The 21,566-nt window shown below is 50.4% G+C and overlaps 1 pseudogene; it reads left to right on the forward strand.

Annotated features, from left to right (window-relative positions):
* The first annotated feature begins 17,076 nt into the window (after positions 1-17,076).
* On the forward strand, positions 17,077-21,288 carry LOC149345353 (uncharacterized; annotated as a pseudogene).
* The last annotated feature ends 278 nt before the right edge of the window (positions 21,289-21,566 follow it).

Genomic DNA, 21,566 nt, shown 5'->3' on the forward strand with positions numbered 1-21,566 from the left:
GGGAAAGAGGAGAAACAACGCGGGAGGCCGGCTAGCCGCGCAAAGGCGACGGCAGAAAGCCAGGATTCCCACACCTTGAGAGTGTTCATCAGCGCCACCCACGTTCATAAGCGGCGGACGTGGAACGTCCTGAGTTACCGCAGGTGTGACGTAGAACGTCATCGAACGAAGAGGGTGGAAGCTGCGTGAGAACCCTCTTATGCTTCCTATGGCGTCAAGGCTGCCAGAACCGAGGCCCTCGCTAAGCAATTAAGCAAACAAGGGAAGGGGAATGAGGGGCTCGTTATAAATATGACAGAAGCCAGCAGCCACAGAAACCAAGGTGCACAGGGGATTTTTTTTTTACTTTATTTATTTAATTTGTGGTGTTGATCAATTTAGAATATTACTGAATGTGTTATCGCTTAATGCTAATTGATTAGAAAAGCAGAAGAAAAAACAACCACATGCCGCCGGTGGGATCCGAACCCACGACCTCCGAATTACGCGTACGGTGCTCTACCTCTGAGCTACGGCGACGGCTGTCAAATCTCCTGTTTTCGGGGGTATTTATGTTTACAAGTAACCTAACCTTGAGAGTGTTCATCAGCGCCACCCACGTTCATAAGCGGCGGACGTGGAACGTCCTGAGTTACCGCAGGTGTGACGTAGAACGTCATCGAACGAATAGGGTGGAAGCTGCGTGAGAACCCTCTTATGCTTCCTATGGCGTCAAGGCTGCCAGAACCGAGGCCCTCGCTAAGCAATTAAGCAAACAAGGGACGGGGAATGAGGGGCTCGTTATAAATATGACAGAAGCCAACAGCCACAGAAACCAAGGTGCACAGGGGATTTTTTTTACTTTATTTATTTAATTTGTGGTGTTGATCAATTTAGAATATTACTGAATGTGTTATCGCTTAATGCTAATTGATTAGAAAAGCAGAAGAAAAAACAACCACATGCCGCCGGTGGGATCCGAACCCACGACCTCCGAATTACGCGTCCGGTGCTCTACCTCTTTGCTACGGCGACGGCTGTCAAATCTTCTGTTTTCGGGGGTATTTATGTTTACAAGTAACCTAACCTTGAGAGTGTTCATCAGCGCCACCCACGTTCATAAGCGGCGGACGTGGAACGTCCTGAGTTACCGCAGGTGTGACGTAGAACGTCATCGAACGAAGAGGGTGGAAGCTGCGTGAGAACCCTCTTATGCTTCCTATGGCGTCAAGGCTGCCAGAACCGAGGCCCTCGCTAAGCAATTAAGCAAACAAGGGAAGGGGAATGAGGGGCTCGTTATAAATATGACAGAAGCCAACAGCCACAGAAACCAAGGTGCACAGGGGATTTTTTTTTTACTTTATTTATTTAATTTGTGGTGTTGATCAATTTAGAATATTACTGAATGTGTTATCGCTTAATGCTAATTGATTAGAAAAGCAGAAGAAAAAACAACCACATGCCGCCGGTGGGATCCGAACCCACGACCTCCGAATTACGCGTCCGGTGCTCTACCTCTTTGCTACGGCGACGGCTGTCAAATCTTCTGTTTTCGGGGGTATTTATGTTTACAAGTAACCTAACCTTGAGAGTGTTCATCAGCGCCACCCACGTTCATAAGCGGCGGACGTGGAACGTCCTGAGTTACCGCAGGTGTGACGTAGAACGTCATCGAACGAAGAGGGTGGAAGCTGCGTGAGAACCCTCTTATGCTTCCTATGGCGTCAAGGCTGCCAGAACCGAGGCCCTCGCTAAGCAATTAAGCAAACAAGGGAAGGGGAATGAGGGGCTCGTTATAAATATGACAGAAGCCAACAGCCACAGAAACCAAGGTGCACAGGGGATTTTTTTTTTACTTTATTTATTTAATTTGTGGTGTTGATCAATTTAGAATATTACTGAATGTGTTATCGCTTAATGCTAATTGATTAGAAAAGCAGAAGAAAAAACAACCACATGCCGCCGGTGGGATCCTAACCCACGACCTCCGAATTACGCGTCCGGTGCTCTACCTCTGAGCTACGGCGACGGCTGTCAAATCTGTTTTCGGGGGTATTTATGTTTACAAGTAACCTAACCTTGAGAGTGTTCATCAGCGCCACCCACGTTCATAAGCGGCGGACGTGGAACGTCCTGAGTTACCGCAGGTGTGACGTAGAACGTCATCGAACGAAGAGGGTGGAAGCTGCGTGAGAACCCTCTTATGCTTCCTATGGCGTCAAGGCTGCCAGAACCGAGGCCCTCGCTAAGCAATTAAGCAAACAAGGGAAGGGGAATGAGGGGCTCGTTATAAATGTGACAGAAGCCAACAGCTGCTTTTTCTTCTGCTTTTCTAATCAATTAGCATTAAGCGATAACACATTCAGTAATATTCTAAATTGATCAACACCACAAATTAAATAAATAAAGTAAAAAAAATCCCCTGTGCACCTTGGTTTCTGTGGCTGTTGGCTTCTGTTATATATATATATATATATATATATATATATATATATATATATATATATATATTGTGAGACGGGAGGCAGAGCGCAGGATGAAGCGAGCTTTAATGGCACCCGCAAGTATGGCGACCAACCCTTCGAAGAAGAAGATGAGCGATGATGATGGATATGTACAGATGAAGACGAAGGTCGCATGTTGTGCTTACACTTTCTCCCCTCGCGTACGAAAGCGACCGGCCCGGGCGCAGATTAGAGCACAGTAGGGCGACGGGCAAAGGGTTTGAGGCGGGAAACATGAACAATCTCGGCACCTCGGCAACGACGATCATTAACAGGATGAACAGGGGCAACGCGATAGTTCACCGGGGACGTTTGTTCGAGTACAGTATACGGACCAATATACCGGCTCAAAAATTTTTCACACAATCCCGGGGTACGCACTGGAGTCCACAGCAGTACCTCATCACCAGGGTTAAAAAATATGGCACGGAGGGAGAGATCATAAGTGTTTTTCCGGGAGGCTTGGGAGGAGGAGAAGGAGGAGGAAAACTTTTATTTCTATTTACAGTGACAGGTCGATGGGGCGAGCCGGAAGGCCCCGCCCCTTACAAACACTAGGAGGGATCCCTAGTCCGGGATCCCTGTAGCTTCCGCAGCGGCCCGGGCTCTAGCTACCAATGCCTGTTGGGCATGGAGTTCGGAGCAGCCGCGCAGGGCAGCTTCTCAGTCCTCTCGAGTGGGGTGGAGGTGGGGTGGGTTGGCAGGATTGGAAGGGCATGCCCACACCATGTGGTAGGTGTCCGAAAACTCCTCCTCACAGTGTGGGCACGCGCCCGAGAAAGAAGAATTGAAGTGCTTAAGTAATGCCGGGCACAGTACAGTATTGGTATAGAGGCGGAGAAGCCAGCGCTCCTCCACCCTGGTGAGGCCTTTACAGGGAGGGGGATAGAGACCATGAAAATTTTGATAAAGAGAGGTGATCTCTTTAAAGGTGATGGCCGGATTGAAATTGAATTCCGGATCAGGCTGCGGATGAGGCGACGCCCGGTGAGTAAGCGCGCGGGCGGCAGCGTCGGCTGCCTCGTTCCCCTCAAGACCCGCATGAGCCGGAGCCCACACGATGGTACGATGGGTCGGAAACCCTGTGTATTCGCATGCGTGGAGAATTTTGAAAGCACGGTCTGGAATATACCCTTGCTCAATATTGCGGCAGGCGCCCCTGGAGTCCGTAATAATGACTCGGGACTCTGGATCTGCGGCGGCCAGTGCAATGGCGATCTCTTCCGCAAATGTAATGTTTGGGGCACGGAAAGTAAGGCCCTGAACTGTAGTGTTTTGGTGGATGACGGCCGCCGTGTACCAACCCCCATGGTGTGGGCCGGCCGCGTCCACATAGAAGACACCTGGCTTATGGCCATATTGTTGAGAAATAGCCTCCGCCCGCGCGAGACGGCGACCATCATGGGTGTCTGCAGCCATGTTCTTCGGAAGGGGTCGCACCTGGAGTGCAAAGCGCCAGGCTTCAGGGATGCGGACCCGTTCTTCTGTATGTGTTGCGTAGCATATGTGTAAGCGGGTCAGAAGGCGGCTCCCCGCAGGTGTTTTGCTTAGGCGCAAGTATTGATTGTTAAGATGAGCTTCTCGTAACTCCCCAAAGGTGTTGGTCATCCCCAGACCGAGGAGACGCTTGTTGGACGTCGTTATGGGGAAGTCGAGCGCTCTCTTATAAATCTTGCGGAGAACTACTTCTAAGGCATTCTCATCGCATTTGCGTAGGTGGAGGTAGGGAGCCGAATATAAAATCCGGCTGGTGACGAATGCATTGGCCAGCCGCAGGGCATCTTTGCATCGTAGTCCCCCCCTTTTATTGGACACCCGGCGGAGCATCTGACCCACCTGGTCCCCCACCTTACGTAGCTTGTTTAGGGTAGTGTCTATCTTGCGCCTATGATGAATGAAAAGCCCCAGTACCCGGATCTCCTCGTGTTCAGGTATCGGTCCGCTAAGTAGGGAAAGGGCAATTTTGGTTGTGCACTTTGAGTTGGGGCGTATGTGCACAAATTCCGATTTGCTCGGGGAGCATTCAAGACCACAGCGACGAGCGTATCCGTCCACAATAGCTGCCGCTTGTTGCAGGTTGGTCTCGATGTCTCCAACCGATTGTTGTGTTGCCCAGAGGGTGATGTCGTCTGCATACAGAGCGTGCTGCACACCGGCGACCTCTGCCAGCTGAATAGGGAGCTTCATCATGGCCAGATTAAATAGTAATGGCGAGAGGACAGCTCCCTGTGGGGTCCCTCGTGTGCCAAGTTGATATGGGCCATATTCTGTGTCTTGCAGCCGGATATAGGATTGGCGATCTGTAAGGAATTGTTTGATATAATTGAAGGTATTGCGCCCACAGTCTGTTTGCGACAAGCGGGATAGGATGATCTCGTGGGTCACATTGTCGAAAGCCCCCCGCAGGTCAAGTGCGACGACTACTTTATCATTGCTGGGGTGCTCGACGGGGTCGAGAATCTCCTTATGAAGTTGCAACAGGACATCTTGTGCGGACCGGTGTGGGCGGAAACCGTACATGGTGTCTGCGAAAATGTTTTGGTGTTCCAGGAAAGCCGACAATCTGTCGCGGACCATAGTCTCCATCAGCTTCCCCACACACGAAGTGAGGGAGATGGGCCGGAGGTTGTCGGTGTTAATGGCTTTACCTGGCTTGGGAATGAAAGTTACTAGTGCCGTTTTCCAATCTATGGGGAGTGGTGTGCTTCCAATCCAGATAGTGTTGAAGTAATCGAGGAGAGTTTCGTAGGCGGGATCTGGGAGGTTGGCAGTAAGCTTTGCCGTCACCTTGTCCCGGCCTGGTGCTGTACCTCGCTTCATTTTAGCCAGGGCCGCTTTTAGGTCATGGAGCTGGAACGGTTGATCCAAATCCGCGTTCTCGGAACCTGCATACGAGTACGCCTGACCACGGGGATCCTGGTGTATGCTCAAATATTTGTCGCGGAGCGCATCGGCCAGTTTGGCCGTGTCTCCAGTGAAGTTATGTATAGCCCTTTGAAGCTGTTTTTGTGTCTCAGTACGGGTTTGTGCCGGATCAATAAGGGCGCGGAAAAGGCGCCACGTACTCCGACTCGACATTTGCCGAGCTGCAGTGTTGCATCGGTGCACCCAATTGGAGTCGGCGAGTTGGGCCGCGTATTGTGCCGCCTGTTGGGTGATATCCGCGATGCGAATTTTGAGTTTACGATTGTGTTTTTGACGACGCCAGCGGCGGACTAGGCTGTGTCGTGCCTCCCAGAGGTGGAGGAGGTGGTTATCCACCGCCGGGCTCGCCTCTGAGAGTTGAACATTTTGCTTGACTGATTTCAAGTGGGATACTAGGTGTTGGGACCACGTTGAGTATCCTTGGTCCATTATCGATTGAGGATTGGTGTAGCTGCTCCTAAATTTGGTCCAGTCGGGTAGTTTTGCATGGCGTCGGTATTCAGGCGGGCAATGGCACGGCAGTACGTAAGACGAGAAGTAAACTGTTCGTGAGAGAGTCTGGAAGAGGTTGAGGGGGCGGAGAAGAAAGACGCTTCGAGGGTGAAGGTAGGTTGACGTCCATACACAAGGAAGAATGGGGAGAAGTTGGTGGTTCTTTGCACGGCACTATTGTATGCAAAGGTAACGAAGGGAAGCATGGTGTCCCAGTCGGTGTGGTCGGGCTGGATGTACGTGGCTAGCATATCGGACAGCGTGCGATGAAAGCGCTCTGTGAGCCCATTGGTCTGAGGGTGATAAGCTGAAGAGGTTTTGTGCACGGTTCTGGAGGCGCGAAGAACTTCGGCAGGGATGCTGGAGAGGAAGGACTTGCCGCGGTCACTAATAAGGACACGAGGAGCTCCATGGTGCAGAAGGATGGCGTTCAGGAAGAAGTGGGCGATCTCTGAAGCGGAGCCGGAAGGAACAGGGGCCGTTTCAGCGTATCTAGTTAAGTGGTCGATGGCAGTGACGATCCAACGGTTGCCCGTTGGTGTTAATGGTAAGGGACCGTAGAGGTCAATCCCAACGACTTCAAAAGGGGAGAAAGGACAGGGAAGAGGCTGTAGAAGGCCCGCAGGGGCAGACGTGCTCCGTTTACGACCTTGGCAAGAGATGCAAGACGCAATATATTTTCCAACAGCGGTTGAGAGGCCAGGCCAAAAGAAACGTCGCTTGATGCGGTCATAAGTTTTCTGAAAGCCTAAGTGGCCAGCCGGGGGGTCATCATGAAAGGCATGCAAAACTTCTCGGCGAAGAGAACGGGGTACGACAGGCACCCATGAGTCACCGAAGGGGCTGTAATTGTGCCAAAGAAGGATGTTGTCGACTAGCTTGAGAGTTAAGTTGGTGACGTAGGCGGGCATTCGGTGGCCGCGTAGCACTGCGCAGACGGTCGATAAGAGTCCGGCAGTAAGGGTCGGCCCGCTGCGCTGAGGCGAGATCGCCAAGACTGGGAGCTGGCATCGAGTCAATGGGTGCGGCGGTCAAGGTTGAGATAGCTGTCGAAGGGGTAGTTTGGCAGTTTGAGGATGCGGAGGACACGCGCGGAGGTTGGGTTTGGGCGAGGGGACAACGAGATAGCGCATCGGCGTCCTGGTGTTTCTTGCCCGATTTATAGGTGACGGTAAAGTCATATTCCTGGAGACGGAGAATCCAGCGGCCGAGGCGGCCGGACAAATTTTTCTGTGAGGACAACCAGCACAGGGCATGATGGTCAGTGAGAACTGTGAACTGGCGGCCGTACAAATAAGGGCGAAATTTCTGAATGGCCCAGACAACAGCGAGGCACTCTTGCTCAGTTATCGTGTAGTTCTGCTCCGCTGCAGTCAGTGTACGACTGGCGTAGGCGATGACTTGCTCGCACGAAGAGTGCTGCCGCTGCAGAACTGCACCAATGCCGTGTCCACTGGCGTCCGTGTGTAAAATCGTTGGAGCATTGTCGTCGAAATGTGCCAGTATCGAATCAGATGTGAGAGCCTTCTTTAAGGTAGTAAAAGCGACCTCACAGGTCTCAGACCAAACAAACGGCTGGTCAGCGCAGAGGAGCTTACGCAAAGGGGCCGCAATAGAGGCAAAGTTGCGTATGAAGCGCCGGAAGTATGACGCTAGCCCCAGAAAACTGCGCAGGTCTTTGACGCGCGATGGGCGAGGAAAATTCAAAACTGCGGCCACTTTGTCGGGATGAGGCTTTACACCCTTCTGGCTAACGACGTGACCGAGTACCTTGATAGAAGTGGAAGCAAAGCAACATTTCTTGGTGTTTAACTGAAGGCCGGCCTCAGAAAGTGCGCTTAATACTTCATCGAGACGAACAAGGTGTTCAGAAAAAGTCGAAGAAAAAATGACTATGTCGTCGAGGTAGCATAGGCACGTTTTCCACTTCAGGCCTCGGAGAACGGTGTCGATCATGCGCTCGAACGTGGCCGGAGCATTGCATAGGCCGAACGGCATAACGTTGATTTCGTATAATCCGTCGGGAGTGGCGAAAGCAGTTTTTTCCTTGTCGGCCTCATGCATCGGTATTTGCCAGTATCCGGATCTTAGGTCGAGACTAGAGAAAAATTGTGCACCTTGGAGACAGTCGAGGGCGTCATCAATCCGAGGCAGCGGATAAACATCTTTTCTAGTGATCTTGTTAAGGGCGCGATAGTCAACACAAAAGCGTACTGAGCCATCCTTCTTTTGAACCGGCACAACAGGCGAAGACCAAGGACTCGAAGAAGGGCGTATGATGTGCCGCTTGAGCATGTCGGCTACGTTATCTTGAATAACCTTGCGCTCACTAGAAGACACACGATACGGGCGACGGCGAATGATGCCCGAACCATCTGTGTAGATGCAATGCTTAGCTGCGGTGGTTTGGCTCAAGGTTGTTGCCTGGGTATCGAAGGAAGCGGCATGCTTGGTCAAGACGGCAAGCAATTCATCTTTTTGAGTCGGGGTGAGACCGGGGCTGATAGCAGCTGAAATAGATGCAGAGGCAGAAGCAGGGGTCGAAAGAGCGAAGCTTGATGGGGCAGAGGAAAGAACGGCTACAGGTTGAGTGGTATCCACAGAAGCGATGGCTGTGCCTTGACGCAGAAGAATGGGTTCCGGCGTAGTGTTGAAGGCAGTCAGTAGTGAAGACCCATTGGTGAAGCGGAGCAAGGACGCGACGAGAAAGATGCCCCTTGAGAAAAGACGGGGGCTTGGTGTGACGAAAACGTCCCCAGCGTTGACGTGGGCAGAAGCAACAGAGAGGACATCTTCGCAGCCGGGGTAAAGTACATGATCAGCGGTGGTAACCAGATGATGAGAAGGCAGGACAGAAACGGCAGAAAGGTCGGATTCAGAAGCTTGTAGAGTAGGGGGACAGCAGGTAATTACAGCTTGCGCAGAGTGGAGGAAGTCCCAGCCGAGGATGAGGGGATAAGCACAGGAGGGAAGCACAGCAAATACTATGTAGTGGAGGATGCCGTCGATAGTGACTCGTGCCGTACACAATCCTGAAGGACGCATTGATTCATCATTGGCAGCACGGAGAGAAGGACCACTGTAAGGGGTGCGCACCTTGCGAAGACGAGAACATAAATCAGAACTAATGACAGAAATGGCGGCGCCCGTATCGATCAATGCTTCTACTACAGTGCCTTCAATGTCAACGGTTAACATGTTCGATGGCTGTGCAGGAGGAATTGAGAGGGCGGCGTGCGGTGCAGTTTTACCTCCGGAAACTGCACAATTTAGTTTTCCGTGTGGCCAGTTGTCTGGGAGGATGGTGGACGTAGAGGCGACGACGAGCGGCGGAAAGGCGATGGGGAGCGGCGGTGCGACGACCTGTCCTTCGAGGAGCGGTCCGGAGAGGTAGAGGGATAGGAGGGACGATAATTAGTATGGTCAGCAAACGGTGGGCGGTAAGCGTACGACGAGTGCGGAGCGTCTTGGGAGAAGTCCCCGTACGATGGGCGACGAGGAGGACTGGAGGCAACGCCGGACGGTAAGCAGGTGACGAGTACGTAGCTCCGTTGCGAAAGTCTGGGTACCACTCGCGCTCGTCGCGCTGACGCCGACGGCACACACGGGCAACATGTCCGCGAATTCCGCAGTAGTGACACACCGGCCGACGTGCAGGCGGACTCCAAACAGGACACATAGCGGGGCTCGGGGACATAGAGACCAGAGTTTGCTGGACGGGCTGTGGATGCGACGGGCAAACAGCAGCAGGAGGCGTCGCAGCAACCTGGGCATAGGTAGGCGCAAAACGCGGTACAGGCGGTTCCGAGGCCAAGGGACGAGTGACCGAAGCGAGCTCGTCTTTGATGAGATCACGCAAAGGCGAGGACGACGGGGCTGGAGGCGGGTGGGAATCGACTGGCGGTAAGGTGGAGCCGTGCAGTTCCTCCCGGATAATGGAGCGAATGAGGGAGCGTAAGTCCACGTCGGGTGAAAGTGGGGTGTCCCAGGTGTCTTCTAATCGAAGTGGCTGAAGGTCGTCAAGACGATGGCAAGTTGTTCGGATGTCTTGGACTGACGTTGGATTCTGAGCAGCAAGCGTATTGAAGGCAAATGACCCAAGCCCTTTCAGAAGATGACGTACCCGATCGTTCTCTGACATAGCGCTGTTGACACGTCGACATAGGGCAAGCGCGTCTTCAATGTAGGATGTGTAGGACTCACCGGGTAGCTGAACGCGCGTATCTAGCTTTTTTTTGTAGACAGCGGGGCTTGCACCAGATGTGCCAAAGATTTGTCGTATCTGTGCCGAGAAGTGAGCCCAGTCCGGGATGGCATCTTTGTGGTTGACGAACCAAGTCTTGGCCACGGCAGTGAGGTAGAACGACACGTTGACAAGTTTCATCGCTGAGTCCCAACGATTATAGGCACTGACCTGGTTATATTGGTCGAGCCAGTCCTCGACATCGTCCCCACGAAGACCAGCAAAAATGGGAGGCTCGCGCTGGAGTGTGGTGATGGTCCAAGTGGGGTGTCCAGAAGATTGGGAAGGACCGGGTTGGCTCATCATTGCTGGCACCAGACGGTTCGAATCGAGAGGAAGAAGAACGGGGGGCCCATCGGGAGTACGAGTGGTGTTGTCGCTGACGGTATCCATCGGTGCGGATGGTACGAGCAGGTGGCGACCGGAACGTAGCTGCAGTCTGGCGGCGGAGAGGACGCAGGGATCGAGAGCACACTCCACCACTTGTGAGACGGGAGACAGAGCGCAGGATGAAGCGAGCTTTAATGGCACCCGCAAGTATGGCGACCAACCCTGCGAAGAAGAAGATGAGCGATGATGATGGATATGTACAGATGAAGACGAAGGTCGCATGTTGTGCTTACAATATATATATATATATATATATATATATATATATATATATATATATATAGGGGTGTCAAAAACAGTGCAAAAATAATAAGGAACACCGGAAGGTACAAAAGCATTGTTGGGTGAGTTGGTGTTTTCGATGATCCATAACTACAGCGCAAACAACAGGACAGAGATGAAGGAACACGACACGGCGCTGACTCACAACAAAAATTTTATTGGATGCCAGCAGGTATAAATACCTCCCTGGCCACCAGAAAAGAATGCAGTTCACACTTACATGCGTGACTGACATACTAGTGTACCAGTCACGTGCCACCAAGTAAATCACATGCGCGAGAATACAATATAATCAGTGAGCATGCACTTGTCAATATTCGCAATCAAGGTATCGTCTTTCTTTTTGTGACAACGCGACAGATGAAGCACTGATGCATTCTTCCGAGAGCCTACCTATTAAGTGAGCTTCTATGATCTCCCTTGCTAACGAGTCACGGTTGTTTCCTAACACTGCATTTTCCTGATAGTTTGGCGCACAGACGTAGGTATCATCGTCATCTTCATTGCCTTTGCAGTGCCTGCAATGTTTCGCCACGTGGCCAGAGATAGCGACACGGGAGACATTATACTCATGCTCTTTGAGTCTTTCGTTTAAACATCGGCCGGTTTGGCCGATGTAAAGCTTACCACAAGATAGTGGCAGCGAATATACCACCCCTTCCTGGCAAGGCACAAATTGTTTTGTGTGCTTTATCGGGCACTTGCGCGATTCTTTAATCTCTGAATTTACAGTCTTAATCAGGCTGCACAGTCGTTTGGGCGCCGAAAAGACGACCGATTCTGAAGAGCTTCGATGGTTGTTACCAGATGATCAAGGCCGGGATCCCATGCATAAGCAGCATACTCAAGCTTTGGGCGGATAAGTGTTTTATAAAATTGTAATTTAAGAGATGAAGAAATGTTCGCGAAATTGCGTTTCAGATAGCCTAGAGATCGGTTAGCATTGCTAGTTATATAGTTTATGTGCTGTTCCCATGATAATTTGGATGAAAATAAGTCGCCCAAGTATTTGTAAGATGTTACATGTTCAAGCGGGGAATCCTGAAGAATATTAGAAGAAACATTAGAGTTAGTTCGAGATACATGCATTGAGTTACACTTGTTAGAGTTAAGAGTCATTAGCCAATCCTGGCACCATGCAGTTACTGCGTTAATGTCTGATTGCAGAATCTTTTCGTCATTAGGATTGGTTATTCGCGATAAATTACACAGTCATCTGCGAAAAGGCCAGCGCGAGATTGAATTTTTGTGGGTAAGTCATTTATGTAAATTAGAAAGAGCAAGGGAGCAAGAACGGAGCCTTGTGGCACGCCGGTATCAACGGGGACATAATTGGAGTCGATTTCGTTAATCGTTGCGTATTGGGAGCGATTAGTAAGAAAACTTCTCAACCATGCAAAAACGTTGGGATCCAGGTTAAGTTGGTGTAATTTAAAGAGCAGTAGAGTGTGTGATACCTTGTCAAGAGCCTTAGAAAAATATAAAAATATACCGTTGCAACACCGCCGTGGTCGAGGACGCTGTGAAGAAAGTGAGTGAAAGATGCCAGCTCCGTTTCACATGAATAATATTTTCTGAAGCCATGTTGGGAACTATGAAAAAAAGATTGAGAATCAAGATGGGTAGCGATTTGGGATGATATGCTCAAGAATTTTGCATGGAACGCATGTCAAAGATATGGGGCGATAGTTTTTAACATCATGCTTGTCACCATTTTTATGTATGGGAACCACCTTCCCTACCGTCCAATTATCAGGAACCAAGCCGGTGGATAAAGATTGGTCGAAAAGTTTTGTTAAGATGATAGATGAATAAAATTTGGTGTTTTTAAGGAATTTTGACGCGATACCATCAGGACCAGAAGCAGAAGAGAGCTTCAGGCAATCAATAATCTTTTCGACACCATGGGAGGCATTGGCGATAGCGAAGGTATGTCGAACAGAGGTTTAGGGACGTCTGCATGACTAGAGAACGATGCTGCAAAAAAATCGTTGAATGTAGAGGCACATTGTTCATCTCTTAACGGTAGACCATCGCTGGAGTTAATAATCATCCTATCGCTTTCAGGGCCTTTTACTCTTCGCCAGAACTGTCGAGGATTAGAACGTACCATATCGGGGAGGGTGTGTTGAAAGAAATAGCGTTTGGATTCCCGTAAAGCGCGACTGTAACTAACATTCGCGGTGCGATAGGCTTGCCATCGCTCTGATAGTTTTGAGGTTTTAGACAGGCGGTATAAACGCTTCTTTTTATTGGCTAGTCTTCTGAGAGCTTTATTATGGTTGGTTGGTTTATGGGGTTTAACGTCCCAAAGTAACTCAGGCTAAGAGAGACGCCGTAGTGAATGGCTCCGGAAATTTCGACCACCTGGGGTTCTTTAACGTGCACTGACATCGCACAGTACACGAACCTCTAGAATTTCTCCTCCAAAGAAATTCTAGCCGCCGCGGCCGGGATCGAACCCGCGTCTTTTGGGTCAGCAGCCGAGCACCATAACCACTGAGCCACCGCGGCGGCGAGAGCTTTATTATACCATGGTGATTTTGTGCACTTAATTACTCGTATGGGGATGTGCTTGTTGATGAGCTCGGCTGCTTTGTTTTTGTACAAGTACCAGTTTAATTGTAGGCTGCGATGTTCAAAATTGCTCGAAAATTCGTCACAAAAAGAAGATAATGCACGATTAATTTCGTTGTAATTTCCTCGGCTGTAATTCCTAACAATCTTCATTTTTTTGCGAGCTCGGGGGGGCAGGGAATCCCAGCGTAAATTCAAGGAGTGAGTGGTCGCTAAGTCCTGGAAGAATGCTGAGGTTTGAAATTGATTCAGGGCATGTAGTTAAGATAAGGTCAAGAGTGTTTTCAGAATGACTAGTGCATCTTGTAGGAAGTGTGACGATTTGAGAAAAATGGAACGTTGAGCACAAGTTAATAAAAGATTTAGATTCTGAATCAGAAGGAAGATTACTGGGGTCATCCACGCCCCAATAGATATTAGGGTAATTAAAATCACCCAAAAGAAAAATAGGAGATCCAGGATACCGAACACAGATTAGATTAATGACATCATGGAAGTTTTTAATGAATTCGAGGTCTCTGGGTGGTGGACGATAACATGCACCGACTATGATCTTCCTGCCTTTTATGTTTAATAAAACCCACGTTATTTCTAGATTGCTTGTCACATGTATTGCGCATGAAGATATATTATGGTCTACGGCAATTAATACTCCGCCACCTGGCCTGCAATTTCTATCATTACGGTAAAAGTTGTAGCGTTTGTTACATTCTAAAATTTCATGGTCGCGTATTTTATGGTCGCGGTAATTATTGAAATCATTTCTTGGTCCACCTTTATGAAGAACGATGACTCGTGCTTTTTTCTTTTTCATATCTTCTGGAAAAACACCAGTTACAAGCATGCGATTGCATATATGTGCTAAAGGGCCACAAAGAGCTCGTGAAGAAGCCTTAATTGGCCTAATATTTATGTTATCATAACCAAATGAATGGTTAGATTTAAGGGATGCAATTACCTTCAGTACCTCGTAAGCGTCGCAAGGCTCCAGATAGGTTGACGAACTCAAGGCATGTTGCACATAGCAACATGCACTTCTCGCTACAGAGTCAATGGAAAGGACTTGCCGTTTGGAGCATACGAAATGACTGGCCATAATCAAATCTGAGGAATCATTAGAAACACGGGTGGTGTGACCTCTGAGGAATTAATCAGCTATTTGCATTGCCGCAATTGCCAAATCCTGCAAGCGCGCCCGGCTGGAGACAAAGACACTGCCATGATAATTTCTGAAGGTAACAGCCTACCTTACAAAGTCGGACTGCGGTCATTTACGGTCCATGTTTTTCCGTGCCGTCCGCGAGTTGCGGTTTGGGATATGTCAGAAGATTGGACATCGCAAGGAGCAATGCCCCAACGAGGGGGCAGCAAGATGCTCCAGCTGCGGTTTGCGGGGCACGAAGAGTGTACGCCATGCCCAAACGCAGAACCAAAAGCCGGAACTGGGGTGGTTCACATTTGGCCATGGCCAAAAATTGTCCACAATGGCGACAAGTAAGCAAAAGAATTGCGCAAAAGCAAAAGCATAAACCGGCTAGAAAACATCAACGCAAGAATGGACAGGCACAGGGTCGTCAGCACAGCCAACTCGAGAACGGAAAGGAAGAAAAGTCGTCCAAACCGGTAGCCAAGGCAACAGGGTGCAGTTTCTAAAACTACGCACAAGTTGCTAAAATGGCGAACGGACACATAACAGCCAGTCATGAACATGCCTTGTCAGTTTCAAGTGCGCCTCGTGGGCTCGCCAAGCATTCTGCTTCTGAAGGACCGGCAAAGTCGTCTTGAAAGGAAGTAGCTCAGGTAGCGACAGTTCTCGCAGCCCCGCGATAATGGGTACTTTCCCGCTCAAATGACAGCCCAAGATTTCGAACGGCGTCTTGAACAACGAATGGCACAATTAGAGCAGTCCATCCTTCAAAGAGTCCAAGAAGTTACTAGTCGGGCCATGGAAACAAGCGTCTGCACCATCATGGAGCGTCTCATGCTTTCGGGCACGTTCCCTTTTGGCACTACTCATCCGATAATCGCGGCAGCACCCGCTCTACCTACTGCTCTTGCGGCACCAAACTTAACTGCCTCTAACGCCGCACAGCCTCATCATGGCTAGCTCTTCAGGGCCATTGCTGTGGGCAACCATCCTACAGTGGAATTGTCGTTCGCTTCGCAGCAGGAGGGCGGACATGGTCGCCCGGTTCCTTAGCAAGCAAGGAGATAAAAGTCCGTTAGTTATCGTCCTTCAGGAGGTCCACGGTCCAGTGCTGCGAATAATGGGCTATGACGGATACGCCCGTCTGAAGATCTCGCTGCACCCGCGAAAAGAGCACTGTACGTGCGGAGGGGAGCAGTACACGTGCAGCTAGACACGCAACCGTGCTGCAACGCGTCCCTAAGCGTCGTTGGTTGTCGGGTACAAGTCTCCCCACAGCGCGCAATCCTCGTCTTCTTTGTTTATATAATTCCCGAAAATACGAGGAATAAGGCTAATCACGCACCTGTTGACCTCAGCTTCATCTCCCATTTTAAAAGGCTTTATCCGGAAGATATTATACTCTTATGCGGGGACTTCATCTCTTAGCATATCGCATGGGGATACAACAGAAACAGCCGGCGAGGCAGACGCGTGATGCAAAAAGCCTCGGAGTACAGGCTGGCACTTCTCAACACGCCCCAAACACACACTCGCCTCGGACAGACATGTCACCGAGCAGACACGTCACCTGGTCTTACCTGGAGCACCCGTCGAGAACTGTTTTGATGGGAAGTGTTAGACGACTGCTTGGGAAGTGACCATTTCCCGACACTGATATGTTTTCTCACAGGCCACGCCAACGCGAAGATGAAGCCAGATGCCACTACGAGGCTAAGTCATATCACACAATGCCATAAATACCGTGATGTACTAGGGCAGCAGCCTCCAGCTAGGCACATTAACCAGCTGGTATCGCAGCTGAGCGAAGCCAAGCGGAGAGCCACCAAGAGCCTACGGTTTTCTTCTGACCACCCCGTGCCTGATCGGCATTTTCTCACCTTATGGAATAGAATAAGCCGGATTCTCCGACAATACAGAGGGTCTGGCTATGCTGCATACCACAAAATGAGGTTACGTAACATACAACGCTCCATAGAAAATCATACTAATAGGCTCGCATCAGACCGCTGCATGGAAATTTGTGACTCCATCAACGGCCAAACTCACACGTCTAAATTCTGGGCCATCCTGCGCTCCCTCCTCGGCCAGCGGAAGACTAACGAGGGGGCGCAGCGCGTTGCCCTCCGAGAAGGAATCAGCGCTGAGGAAGTCGCCGAACAGGCCGCTCAAGTGTTCTTCCCGCAGACGTCTTGCCCCTCAGACACCACGTACGAGGAGGAGGAACCTTCCGAGGAGAGCGACCTCCTTAACAAGCCCTTCACCATGCCAGAGCTGGAACATGCCCTGCAGCAATGCTAATGCACGTAGTACTCCGGGAGCCGATCAGGTGTGCATGGCCCCTCTACGTAATTACCCCCCCCCCCCCCCCCCCCCCGACTGCAAGCAAGCTCTCCTAGGAGACTTTAACCGAGCCTGGGATTCTTGGTGGTGAAACCCATTCCGAAGCCTGGCAAGCCACTACATACCTTATACAACCTCTGTCCTGTCGTCTTAACCTCTTACGTTTGTAAAGTAATATAGAGCATGGTCAACGCATGATTAATGTGGTACCTTGAAAATTTGGTGAAGATGTGGTACCTTTTGGTCCCCACACAGTATGGACTCCGCCTTGTGCTATTTACATAAGATGTACAGGCGCGGCCATAAGTAAACGGAGCACGCTATTGCGTTCCAAGTGTAATCACGTTTTCTCCATTGGTAATGAAGAAGCGTTGTTTGTCTATAAGAAAGCCCACCAACCTCCTGTCCTGTTGTTGTCGGAGTGGACATACGTAAGGTCTTTGACGGCGTCCCACACAGCACAATCGTGACCTCGGGCTGAGAGGAAAAATATACAACTTCATAGCTGCTTTCCTACAGGGCCGTAGCTACCGAGTCCAAGTTGGTCAGGGCACAAGCTCTATCCAGCCCAACTTAGTAGGCGTAATAAACAGATTCACAACAGCGCTACGGAACGAGGACAGAAGGAACACAAAAAACACAGGATTCTGTTCTGTTATCTCCCCAACACTGTTTAATATAGCTATGCAGTAGTTACCGAGGCGTCTTGCTGAAGTACCTGGCTTGAAGCGTGCTGTTTATGCTTACGATGTCACCGTGTGGACACATCAGGGGTCCATCGGCGAGCAGGAGGATGCCTTACAAACAGCACTTTACATCATTCCCAACTACGCCACGGAAACTTGTTTACAGACAGCCCGAGATAAAACTGAGTTTTTCGTCATTCACGGTTGTCGGACCACCATAACCAAACAGGAGGAGAAGCGGTCTTTTAAACTTTCCATCGGCAACCAGCAAATCGCACGCAAGTAGACTATCCGAATACTTGGCCTGCACTTAAACGAGAACTGCACAGCGAACAGTTGGTTCCAACGTGTTACAAAGACTACAAAACAAATTCTGCACGTTTTACGAAGAATCAGTAACCGCACCCGCGGAGTACACGAACACGAAATGCGGAAATTTATATAAGCTTTTCTCGTCGCCCGCATTATGTACGGGCTGCCGTGTTAACCGTACGCAGTTGCTCGCGCTTGACCGCTTACTTAACGAGGCCAGACGCATAGAACTTCCGAGGCACACACGCCTTGATGCGGTCAAGAGCTGCAGTAAGCTCAATGACCTCTAAGAGCTCCTCGACATGCACACCCACACGCAGCGGACAAGACTTCGCGGCACAAACGCCGGGCGGCACACGCTATTGCTCCTCGGGCATTGCCCGCTTTGCCTGGGCAAAGCGGGCAATCGGCAAAGCGGGCAAACGTCCCAAGACGCCTCCATGGGAAACCACACCACTCACTGAAGGGAAGCCACTCCCACTATATATGGATGCGCATCAGCAAATGTGGCGCCGGGCTTGCAAAGAGACATGCTAAGGCTACGAGCTCACTCCCCGCAACCGAACGCGTTGTGTGCACGGACGCTGTACTGCCTGCAGACGGCAGCAGCCACACTTACTACTTCACTGCGTGGTACGACCAGACAACCGAGAGTCAGGGCCGATGCCATCATACATCGGCAGAAGCGCCAATCAGTACCCGAGCCGAGCTAATGACCATATTAGACTACTTGGAATCGGCTCTCGCAGTTTCTTCTGAAACTGACCCCATTCACCAGCGTGTCTACACGGACTCTCAAGCTGCCTACCGGGCATGCGCCAACATTCTTTATACGGACCATGTAATGCAGAAGATAAGGCATAATGCACGTGTGCTTCGCAAGTGTGGTCAGCACGTTAGCATCTTTTGGGTCCCCGCGCACTGCGGTAACCCTGGAAACGAGAAGGCTCATAGACTAGCACGCGCTCATCTCTCTAGCGTGCTAGCCAGAGCTTCCGATACTCTTCCTCCTTGAAAGCTATGGGTTCGACGGAAACCTGTCTGGTCGGGAAAATTCATGGCGGCAAATAACAAGCGCCGACCAATCGTTAAACACAAACAAAAACAAAAAAGATGTTTCGGCTCCGCTACGGGAGCCTTGTTCGCAATGAAAGGGAGAATGAAGTGAGCGTTCACTTTAAATGCTTCATGGTGAGACGTAAGCAGCGCGTGTAGATCGGGGGTAGATTTCTTTCGTTACGGTTTAGCGTCTGTGACGTGGTTTGGATATGGACGGATTCCAGGGAAAGCCTTGTCGTCGTGTTCTTTTCTTTTCCAATTATCCTCGCGCTATACCAGTCGATGGCATGACCCTTGGAAACAGCATGTTCTGCTTGTGCGTTTTTTCCCAAGTGCCGCTTGTTGAGATCATTGTTGGGCTGCTGCAATCTTTTGCGGAAGTCACCCGTTTCACCTATGTACAGCCTTTGTCAAAAGTAACCAGGCTGCATGGTTTGCTTCTAGCTCGTACAATAGAGCCCTTACAGCTTCCCTGAAGCTGAAATGGTCGTTAAAGGTAAGGACTGGGGGTATTCTCACCTTCCAACACCTTTCGATCTTTAGGAAAGCCACAAGGGCTCCACTATACAAGCTAGAAGCAAACCATGCAGCCTGGTTACTTTTGACAAAGACTGTACACTTGGTCACAGCCAGCGCAAGGGATCCTGTAGACAACGCCAGAGAACTTGTCTTTTTACAGCTTATCTTTTACTTTCACTACCGCGTGTCTAAGCTTGCGCGTAGGAACGTGGGCGATGTCGACCTCACAGGACCGGAATATGCGGGACAGGCTCTCGCTTATGCCGGGTACATATGGTATTGCGACCCTTTTTCTTCTTTCCTGTCGCCGGGGTTGTTCCGGTGCTGGATGCGCCAAGCGATTTGCAATGGTCCGAATAAACGAAATGGGATAGCCCGAGGATAAGAGGTCACGTCGTGTAGTCGCCAAGTCAGCCGCTCGCTGCTTCGGGGTTGAGCAGACCTTTTCTGCCCGGCGTACAAGAGAAGCAACCACGCACTTCTTGTGACAAATCGGGTGCACTGAACTGAAGTTCAGGTACCTGCCTTTGTGCGTGTCCTTTCTGAATACAGTGAAGCTAAGTCCAGATTTGTCGCGTTTTACCAGCGTGTCAAGGAATGGCAGCCGGCCGTCGACCACTTCCTCTCTCGTGAACTGTATGGCTGGTTCTATGCTGTTCAGATGCAGAAGGAATGCACTCACCGCCGATTCCTTAATGACACAAAAGCAGTCGTCCACATACCGAAGGAAGATCCTTGGGAGCGGAGTCAAGCTGGAGAGGGCGCGAGACTTTAGCGACTCCATTGTTAAGTTCGCTGCGGTGACAGAAATCGAGGCTCCCATCGCCGTTCCATGTAGCTGTTTGAAGATTTTCTTCTGGAACGAGAAGTGCGTGTTGGCCAGACAGAACTGCAGAAGTTTGCTAAGGTCAGGAACTTCGATCGGTGTTCTTTTAGGTAGTGTTGCGTCCGTTTCGAGCGCATCCGTGCAAACCTTGACAGCAAGGTAAATTGGCACGCTCGTGAAGAGTTGTTTCACGTCGAAAGACACCAGGACCTCGTTGTCTTCGAATACGGTGTCGCGGACCTTTTCAATGAAGTCGTATGAGTTATTCACGTGTGCCTCACATCTGCCGACCAACAAGGAGATAACCCGATGCAGGTAGTCAGACAGCTTGTGCAGAGGCGAGCGGGTGAAGTCGACGATCGGGCGCATCGGGATGCCTTCTTTGTGAATCTTCGGTAGCCCATACAGAGCAGGTGCGGAACCAGTGTTGCAGAGAAGGTGAAAGTAAATGGATTTGTGCTCAGGAGGAATATAATGGAACAAGTCAGTCAATAGTTTCTGGAGGCCTCTTGGCAATTTTGATGTAGGATCGCGGTTCACAGGCTCGTACGTCCCTGCGTCTTCAAGCATGCTTTGCATCTTCTTTCACGTCATCTAGTCACGTTTGTCCAAGACGACCGTGGCGTTTCCTTTGTCTGCCGGAAGTATTACAATGTTCTCATTGTCACGCAGTCGCTTCAGGGCCTTTCGCTCTTCGGGAAGCAGCGGATCCATCCTTTGATGCCGGTACATTTTAGAGAGCACGCTGACAACCCGGGTGCGTAGCTCGTCGCGGCGATGCGGGTCCACACACTTCACTGCGTTTTCGACGGCGCACACCGTCTTTTCCACGTCAGGTTCTGGACCCAAGTTGTAGTTGAGACCCAGGCTTAGCACGGAGACCTCGGCATCTTCCTCCTTCCATCGCTACCGCACCTGAGGTTGCAGATCCGATCAAGGAGAAGCCTGAGATGAAACTACATCGCACCGCCTACCTCACGGCAGTGGGCAACCCACTATGTTAGCATAAACCCAAGTACTATGTTAGCATAAGCACTTCTGCGCTTCTTGGAGTCGAGGACTGCGTTGGAAACGTCCTTAACAGTGCTCAGAGCGTCTCCAAATATATCGCAACTCCTGCTGATCTCTTGCAGTACCAGATCTAAACGGTGATTACTGCAATGGACATACAATGACCGTGGCTCACAGTCACTAAGTCATTTTTGCACACCCAAAAAACGACCGGACGTATTCGCCGCCCCATCGAAGCAGTGGCCACGTACACAGTGAAAGCCTAGGCCTA

This window comes from Amblyomma mixtum, chromosome 5 (genome assembly GCF_055824585.1).
Source record: "Amblyomma mixtum isolate Tamu chromosome 5, ASM5582458v1, whole genome shotgun sequence".
NCBI lineage: Eukaryota > Metazoa > Arthropoda > Arachnida > Ixodida > Ixodidae > Amblyomma > Amblyomma mixtum.